This window comes from Anneissia japonica, unplaced genomic scaffold, assembly GCF_011630105.1.
Source record: "Anneissia japonica isolate Jap-2015-1 unplaced genomic scaffold, ASM1163010v1 scaffold287862_len174434_cov132, whole genome shotgun sequence".
Lineage (NCBI taxonomy): Eukaryota > Metazoa > Echinodermata > Crinoidea > Comatulida > Comatulidae > Anneissia > Anneissia japonica.
In genome coordinates this window covers 60,884-70,938 of record NW_022739647.1, presented here as the reverse complement: position 1 = coordinate 70,938, position 10,055 = coordinate 60,884, and positions in this window count along the sequence as shown.

Sequence of the window (10,055 nt, the reverse complement as noted above, 5' to 3'; positions counted from 1 at the left end):
TAAGTCTGAAGACAGATAGATATTATGCTGTCTCTTATACACATCTAGATGTGTATAAGAGACAGGTATCTATCACATAATTTAAGTCATTTACCTTCTTATCTATGGTGTATGGACCATAATACCTGGCTTGTAACGGCTTCCCAGGAATAGGAAGGAGAGCGAGAACTTTGTCACCAATCTCAAAGCTTCGTTCTTTTGCGTTAATATCATATCTGCTCTTCATTTTCGTTTGAGCAGCTTGCAGATTAGACCTAGCTACATCACAGGCCTTAAATAATTTATGTTTAAAATCAGATACATATTGTAATAGATTTATTGGATTTTCTTCTACAGAGAGCAAGTTTTCTTTAAGTAGCTTAAGCGGTCCACGAACTGTGTGGCCGAATACAAGTTCAAATGGGCTAAACCCAAGGGATTCTTGGACAGATTCCCTTGCTGCGAAAACCAATAGGTGTATGCCCTCATCCCAATCATTGTTAGTGTCGAAGCAATATGTTCTTATCATATTTTCCAATGTCTGGTGAAATCTTTCTAATACCCCCTTGCTTTCAGGGTGATAAGCAGAAGATTTAAATTGTGTAATGTTTAATTCATGCATTACTTGTTGAAAAATGTTAGACATAAAATTAGATCCCTGGTCTGACTGTACAGATTTGGGGAGGCCCACCAATGTAAAGAACTTTATCAAAGCTTTCACGATTGTTTTAGTTTTAATATTCCTTAAAGGAATAGCTTCGGGAAATCTAGTCGAAGCGCACATAATGGTTAATATATACTGATTGCCTGCTTTGGTTTTAGGTAATGGACCGACACAGTCTATTATTATTCTACTGAAAGGTTCATCAAATGCAGGTATAGGTTTAAGATGGGCTTTAGGGATTTTTTGATTTGGTTTTCCAACCATTTGACATGTATGGCATGATTTACAAAAAGTTGACACATCTTTCTTATGATTCGGCCAATAAAAATGATTTAGTATTTTGTGATAGGTTTTACTAACACCTAAGTGTCCAGATAAAGACGTTTCATGGGCCATACTAAGTATTTCTGGACGGTATAGTGGTGGAACCACTATTTGATAATTAACAGTCCATTCGTCATCAGCTGGGACATCAACTGGTCTCATTTTCTCATTAATATTCCATGTTTAATAAAATAACAAATATGGTTATGTGAAGCTTCATCTTCACTAACAGCCCTGTCAAATAAGCGAGAGATTTCAGGATCTCTTTGCTGTTCATCAATAAGCTGTGACTTGGATATCTGATGACTGATAAATGGCGATTAATATTTTCACCATGCTCTACCTGATTTTCAGGCAGGCTATAATCAAGAGATATATTAATCTCAGTACTACTAGTACTATCAAGCTGACCTATAAAGGTTTCAGACAAATCTATTATTGACTCTGTGTCAAGATTAAGATCATTCTTAATGGCTTTATTCGCCATAGCCCTGGTAACTACACAAGCAGGGAAAAGGTCAGGGAATTCCTTTTCAATTGGGTCTGGTGATTGGTCCAGACAAGGCTTGGTAGTCACATGGGGATTACTTATAACTTTCTTTCCAGCTAAATCGTTGCCTAGCAACAAGTGAATACCCTTAATGAGCAGAGTAGGTCTTATACCTACAGTTACAGCTCCGGAAACTAAGTCTGAAGACAGATAGATATTATGAAGTGGAACTGAAATAAAACCGCACTCTACTCCCTGAATAAGAGCACTAGAATCGGAAGAAGACTTCTCAGAAAAAGGCAAGGTATCTGCTAGTAATAGGGATTGAGAAGCTCCTGTGTCTCTTAATATTTTAATGGGGGAGAGATTGTTTGAATCACCTAATAGTGATATATAACCGTCTGAAATGAATGGCTCATAATCCTTCATAACAGAAACGAACTGGGTTTGTGGGGCCTTATATGTTTCAATATACTCAGTTGGCTGAGATTTAAATTTTGAAAGGTTAGAGCAGTTGGCTTAATTCCCTCTGTTTGTTGCTTTCGTCTTAAAGTAAAGCATTCGGATATAAGGTGACCTTTCTTCTTACAATAACTACAAGTGGAAGCGGATAAAGATCTTTGATCATTTCGGTGATTTGGAGCATTATAGTTATTCTTTGGCCTATAAGAGTTACTAGCATGGGGCAATTTCTTAAAGGGAGGCGTGTGTGAATTTGATGGTCTTTGTATGAATGACGTTTTATGAGTTAAAGCGTAGTCATCCGCTAATCTAGCAGCATCGTCTAAAGTTTCCGCTTTTTGTTCGTCCAAGTTTTTGTTTCGGAACTTATGCATCTTTTAAATTCTTCTATGAGAATTAGTTGTTTGAGGTTATCGTAATCCTTTTCAATTTTCTTGGACACACACCACCTATCAAATAATCTCTCTTTACTCCTAGCAAATTCTAGGTGGGTTTGATCACTTTCCTTTTTTGTGTTTCTAAATTTTTGCCTATAGGCTTCGGGGACTAGTTCATATGCCTTTAGAATGACCTCTTTAACTAGATCATAACATGAACTCTGTTCTATGGATAACTGGGTGTAAGTTTCCCTAGCTTTACCTTTTAATACACTCTGTAGAAGCAAAGTCCAGTTTTCTTTTGGCCATTTTAAATTTCTGGCAATTTTCTCGAAGTGTAAGAAAAATTTATCAACTTCTTTTTCCTGGAAAGGAGGAACAAGCCGGATATGTTTGGTCACGTCAAAATTATGACTTGGATTAGAAAAAGTTTGACTTACCTGAACTGCATTTAGCTAATTCAATTTCGCGCATTTTTAATTGAAACTCTCTCTCCTCCCTCTCTTTTTGCATCTCTCTTTCCTCTCTCTCTTTTTGCATCTCTAATTTTTGCATTTCTATTTCTTTTTGATTTTGGAGTTCAATTTCTCTTAATTTCAACTCAATATTAGAACTAGTAGTTTCAACATAAGAAGAAATTATACTACTATCAAAATATTCTCATCAACAAAAAAATTTACCAAAATGTTCTTAATCTCCTGTTTTCTCATAGAAGATTATATTTCACTCACATTACAATATTTTGCTAGCTCTAGTAAGTCATCCTTTTTCAAACTATTAAATACCTCCTGGTTAGGCTCAGCAATAAACTTTTCACTGTTGTTGGTTTCACAAAATACAAAGTAAAACAATTCAAAAGAAATTGGGAAACTCTAAAAATCAAAATTTTATCAAAGTAAAGAAAATATGAAATCTTAATTTAGTCGGTTCCCGGATGACCCCCGACATGTGAAGATGAGATAACAGAAAGAGTGAGACCGACAACAGTTTTACAAATTTAAACTAACTAAATGTTTATTATATAAATACGAATAATATAAATGAAATAATTCGGTACAAAATACATGATAATACTTGCTCTGGTTTAGCTACTGTTGCTAAAATTAAATCTTCAGTTCCAAATTAGAATTGTTCAAGTCAGGTTGTGTAAAAGTAAAAATGTTCAAAGCAAAATTGTTCAAAGTCCAACACCATCATGCTCCACACAGGCTGTCCCACGAATTGTCTTTCTCTATTGATCACATCTCGACAACTAACTCATCATCTCTCAAATATCGTTATTTAACAAGTCCTAAGTCATTCACCCCTTTTCATGGTCTTACTCTCTTTCTCAGAAACTACACCCTTCTACATACCTACTGTCTTACACATCCCCATCTCTTCAATCACAATTACTAACCACGATGATTAAAGCACCACAAAACTCACACTTTCACTTCTTGGACATTGAACTTTAAGATGTGTAAATAATTATAATTTATTATTAAAAACTGAAATTTTTCCGGGAATGGGGCTTTAATCTAGGCTAGGCTTACGGCCCAAAACGCTAGATTAGATAACATGGACTAGCGCTAACAAAGCTAAATGACAAGGTCTGCCTTTCACAAATATTTACCTACTCATACATCATGTTAATACAACTGTATAACACTTACAGACTATGAACTCCCTCAGGCAAGAAATATAGCAGGATCCAAAGTCAAATTCACCGGCGGCGGCATAACATAGCCATGAGATCCATCTGACGGCGTGCAATGCATTCCCACAGTTCACCAATAGAGGTGTGGTTGATTATTATAAAACAAGATTGGCATCACACTCGCCGTCTGGTACGATTAAGTCATGCCAAACTACAACATTCTAAATATACTGTATAATAAAAACAAGCTACTATAATTGTAAACACAACTAATGTTTCACTGAAACACGGAACATGCTCCATTCAGTTACCCTATGATAACTATGCAGATTGTATACAATGGTGGCTTCCGCTAATCTAGCAGCATCGTCTAAAGTTTCCGCTTTTTGTTCGTCCAAGTAAGTTGGGGTAGCGAAGCGAATCGAGTCTCACTTGGCTGGGGGTCAGGGGCCGTCTATGGCTTGCAATTGCCATGGATATTTGCGAATTATGGGGAATTTTTATTATTTTGATAGGCACCCATACAAAAAAAATCTATAGAATTCTATAAAAAAAAAAACCAAAAAACTATAGAATGTCTATAGAATAATTGTTTAGAAAATCTATAGAAAATTCTATAGAAATAACTATAGAAGCCCACTATAAAAAGTCTATTAAAAATATATTGAAACTATATTAAAAATCTATTAAAACTATATTAAAAATTTATAAAAAATATATAAACAATATATAAAAAAAATATAAAAAATATATAAAAACTCTATAAAAATATATTAAAACTATATTAAAAGAGTTAAAAAAAACTATAAAAATTATATAAAAAACTATGAAAATTCTATTAAAAATCTATAGAAAGTCTATGAAAATTTTATATAAAAAACCTTAAAAAAAATTATAGAAAATCAATAAACAATTTTATAAAAACCACTTATAAATTTATAAACATTTTATCGAAAAAACCTATAAAAATACACTAAATATGCGAATAGAAATTCTATACAATCGTATAGAAAGTGTATATAAATTAACGATTTTATATAGAAAATCTGTGTATTCTATTAAAAAAAAAATGTGGGTGTTGTGTGTTTTTGGACAATTCAACTGGTCTTCAACTTCAACTGGCCTTAATTCCAATTGGTTTGCAATGGTCCCAGTTCCAATTGCTAACAATGGCTTTAATCAATTCATGTACAAACCATAATTTCTTTAATTTAAAACACCAACAAACATCATACGGTAGGGACATTACTTCCCTAGCGTCTCATTTACTAGCATACCCCTTCATATATTATCGTTTTGCTAATGTCTTACTGCTAAACATACTGTACCTCAAATTCATGTCTATTCTACAGTTCTTTTCTTTACAGTATGGTTTAAATAAGCATTTTTTCGTAATGTAGTCCTATTACAAGAGTTTATTATATAAAACAATATTCAAGAACCATTTGTGTTACAGGTGCATAAACCAGCATTCTTTGTAATATTGCAGCAGCAAACCATGCCTTTTCTTGTCCGATGGTACCAAGCTAAATTAGTATGAATTATGCCGTTGAACAAATCTAGTTTAAAATATTGAATCACTGTGACTTGTACTAACATTTTTCGGCATTTTACTCTTGCTGAAAATATAACAAAACAAAATCTTTAAAAAGAATAATAATGGTAAACTTATACAGTATATAGAGCGCATAATATTGTTGGTGAAATCATTTTGGGATATTCACCAAAACATGCCAAAGTCAATATTTTTACAACATTTTGATTTTAATGTTTTTGAATAACTTGATACTTATATTTTATGATTGTATACTTTGTAAGTGAATTTTCTTGCCAAAACAGTGTTGTCTGCACATATTCTGTAATTCTAGTCATATTATTTGTACAGGTTGGTTTATCTTTGAGGTCGATTTTCTCAAAACGTGGTTCTTATACACCTAAAACTGAAATGCTCACATATCTGGATTTACTTATAGTAGGGAAGCTGTTCAAAGACCAAATGAAAGCTTATAATGTGATCTACCCAAATATAATATGAACTCAATTTTTGAATTTCTAACCATGAGACTCATTTTGTGTTGAGACCTCACATATTATAGAAACCTCTATTAAATGTATTACATCCCTTTATTATTGTATTGAAATAGGAGTAATATACATAATATATAGCTAATGACAGACTAGCTGTTACTTCTTTTTTAATCAAAAGAAAATTATTTTTTTTAGTTTTTAAAACAGCTTAGCCTATAATTACAATTTCAATATCCCTTAAGGCTTATATAGGCCTAATATATACACATTAAATTTGATTGTTTTGATTAAACTCTATCGTGTAAACTACAGCATCATCTATAGCATGTTGTTAATAATTAATTAGTAGAGGACAGTCAAAATAAAACGTGAACAAAACATTATATTCACCTTTAGAATGTCAGGTAATTTTCTGTTCCTTCACAGATACGTCTTTAAACAAACATTAATGCTTTCCTACTACAAGATTGAGTTGACCGGATTGAGTTTTCACTTAATTACAGTTATGGCCTAGAGAGAACAGAGAACCTCAGTTCTGTCTGTTTCTGTACAGCGGCTAGGCTAGTATTACCGGTCAGCTAGGCCTAAGCCCTAGGCTAGGCCAGGCCTCTTCATTCAAGCCTTCATCTTCCACTACTACTAGGCCTAGGAGGAGGCTAGCGTGTCTGCTAGATTAGTAAACTAACTAAATAATAAAACAAAACCAACTTTTACCACTTGATAGTAAATACAGTACTGCTACAATACTTCCAAGGAGTATGTTTATAACTGCCTAACATCATAAAAGTCCAGAGAAAAATTCAAAATACTACCGCTTCCGTTGGCTCTACATGAAGTGACAATTTAAATCAGCTGATTGGTCACTTGATGAAGTAACCAGTCAGATTTGTGTAATTCGACACTAACATTAATTGGTTGGTAGGTGGGCTATCACAGTAAACAGGTTAGGCTGTTGATAACATTTTGCTGTCAACCCTAAAGCATTGTTGTTAAGTGAATACGTGAAGGATAAGTTTAGGGGGACTACAGCCCCGCCCCCCCCCCATAAATTTCCCATAAGGCTACCAATGTATTAGCGGTTCCAGGAATTTTTCATAGAGTTTGAATAGATTTTATATATACATTCTATACATAATTTTTGTATAGATATAATCTTCAAAATAATTTTTAATATTTCATTTACAGATAAAAACCGCCGCCGCCACCGCCGCCGCCGCCGCCACCGCCGCCGTCACCGCCACCGCCACCGCCACCGCCACCACCACCACCACCACCACACCCGGTAAACATTTTAAGGGCAGTTGCAGATCTTGGCATGCCCATGCCACAACGCGCATAAAGTCTGACAACTTTAAATGGTGTTGAAACGCCACAGTACTTCATCGAGGCACGGGGCAGAGGGAGGGGATAAAATATCTTTGTGTGATTGGTCGTTATGATATGCTTCCAATTAGTGACATGACACAAGACAGAGTTAACATCTGGTACAAGAGATGATTGAGGTTTTGCGTACCGTCCAACTTCAGAAAATGCGGTGACTAGGCGAGACCCACCACTAGCTTTCCTAACCAAGAAAGAAGAGTTAATATATTATTCTACATTAATGTTAACATCCTCGGGACGAATGAACACACCCAGACGTTCAAGCTTATCAAACGTTTCTTCTAGCTCAGCCAGCTTGTCGCGCGGGTATTGGAGAACACGACCTTTTGTTGGGGTGGTTGAACAGGACCCATGTAACAACAGCCTGGAAGGGACCAACATTACCATTGTAGCCATTTATCTTGGGGTCAAAGACGCTCATACTCTTGATTAATAGACTGAAACACGGATATGGTAGTATTATATTGAGATGGTATTGTTTGTACAGTGTTGTCTGATGGTGGGACATAGATAAGTCTAATTTGAAACAAATGTTAGTGGCATCGGACTACTTGCGGAAGATTGGTTAAGTTACAGATGCGCACTCTACCAGCTATGCTGGACACAACATCAAAACCAGGTCAAGCGTTAGGCTCACCTGGTTGTGTTTGGGGCTCAAGAGTAAACAAAATAAAAAATAAATAAAAGTACAGTTACTTCGATGTACTCGCCTGCTGGCCATACAACGGCCACTTGATGTGGCCGTTGGTGCACGCAGGACTTGCGCACGACGCACAAAAAGATCTGAAGGGTGTTTTGGGGAGCCATAATGGTAGATGTCATTGCCTACAATAACCTGCCGCTTAGAAGGGCGAATGGACACATTATTAACCTTCATAAAGGGAGTCCCGTTAACACATCAATATCTAGTTTCTTGAGGACAAGGTCTTCGAACAGTAAATTTTTCTCACTTCGTGAAAAAATTAGGGAAGTTTCCCCAACTACCTTAAGAGGGGACGAGCCATCGGCCTGGTGTGCAGACTGGGAAGACTCTTTAATAACTACCACAAAGGCTGTAGCTGCAGGAAGGGAAATCATGTTGCCGGTGGCACCACTATCGATAGTGATAAATGCAATATGGTGGGCATAAAATACGTCAATATATGGTGACTGGCGTGCTTGGACACGCATGGTGGTGACAGGAGGCATTTGGTTAGTTGGCACTGAATGTATGTTTTCATTACTGTCATCATCTGCGACAACCTGTCTAAATTTAACTATGTATCTACGATCACATTCAGGCAGAAAGGGACACTCACTTAGGAAGTGTTGGTCAGGGCGACCATCTTGTTTGCGTCGGGGACATGACCTACGAGTCTGTACTCGGGGCTTAAGAGATGGTTGTGGTTGTAGAGAACGATATGCAAGGGCGAGAGGCAGCCGCACGCATTACGCAAGCGTCCTCTGAAATGCGAATTTCCTCTAAGAGGGAGTCTAATTCCTGATAGATTTCCGGTTTATGGATGCCAATGTGCGAACACGCAACTCGGCACTATACCGCTGTTTAAAAAGACGGGGTAAGTCCTTACGGATGAGGGAAAGCCACGTGAGAACAACTATATTTTCAAGAGAGGGAGATACTTCTTCATGCTCGTTGACCAGTGCACCATGATGTTGAATTCATCCATTCCGTCGCAACAAATGATCATCAATAAACGCGATAAGGCGTTGATACAAATCCTCAGGGCGGTCTTTAGGTTCCAAGGATTATATTAGCTAGGACGATAAAGCGGGCACCAGTGGACTGAAAACCATAGTGAAAACGGATCATTTGCCAAATGTGGAGAGAGAAATAGAAGTCTTAATAACGGTATTTCTCGAAATGACAGGACAGTAATTCGCAATCTGTCTGATCAATCTAAGCAATCTAAGCTCTAACATGATCAGCTTTTGTTGAGCCGTACGGCGACGTTCTCTTGGAATGTCATTCCAATCGTCGAGAAAATCACGCATGGGAGCCGCTCGAGTATGTGGCCTCCATGTATTATTAGCGATCAGAAATCTAGCAAAATTCGGGTCTAATGACAGGGTATATTGGAGGTTCTGTCTCCAGTTTTCAAAGGAATTGATAGTTTCAGATTTGGTAAGGCTCCACTGTGTCGGAGCTCGTCGTTACAGTACATACGTTGCATTCTTTCCACTTTAAACCAGGTGGATACAACATACCTTGACGTGACAAAACAGATTAGCAACATGGTGAAGAAGTCAGAATTCGACGAATTAAAAAAATCTTTAAATTTCATCAGTGAGCAACTACGAGATATTAAAAATAACAACGACAGCAATAAAAAAAATATAGGAAAACTTTTGAAGAAGGTGTTAACACTTGAAGAAGATGTCAAAAAGAAAGATGAGAAAATTAAAATTCTGGAAAATAAAGTTGATGATTTAGAGCAATACAGTAGGATAGAAAATATGGTTATTTCAGGTCTATCTACTAGGAAAAGTAGCTACGCTGAGGCTGCTGCGAACTGTGATGAGTCTGAAGCACAAGAAGTAGATTCGCTTAAGTCACAGGTTCTAAACTTTTTTCGCAAGGAAATGAATGTTGTAATTGAAGCTGACGACCTCGACGCAGTACACTTTCTAACTAGAAATAAATCTGCTGGTCAAAAAGACATATTAGAGAGGTTTTCTTCGAGAAGCAAGAAAGGCAAGGTAATGAAAAAT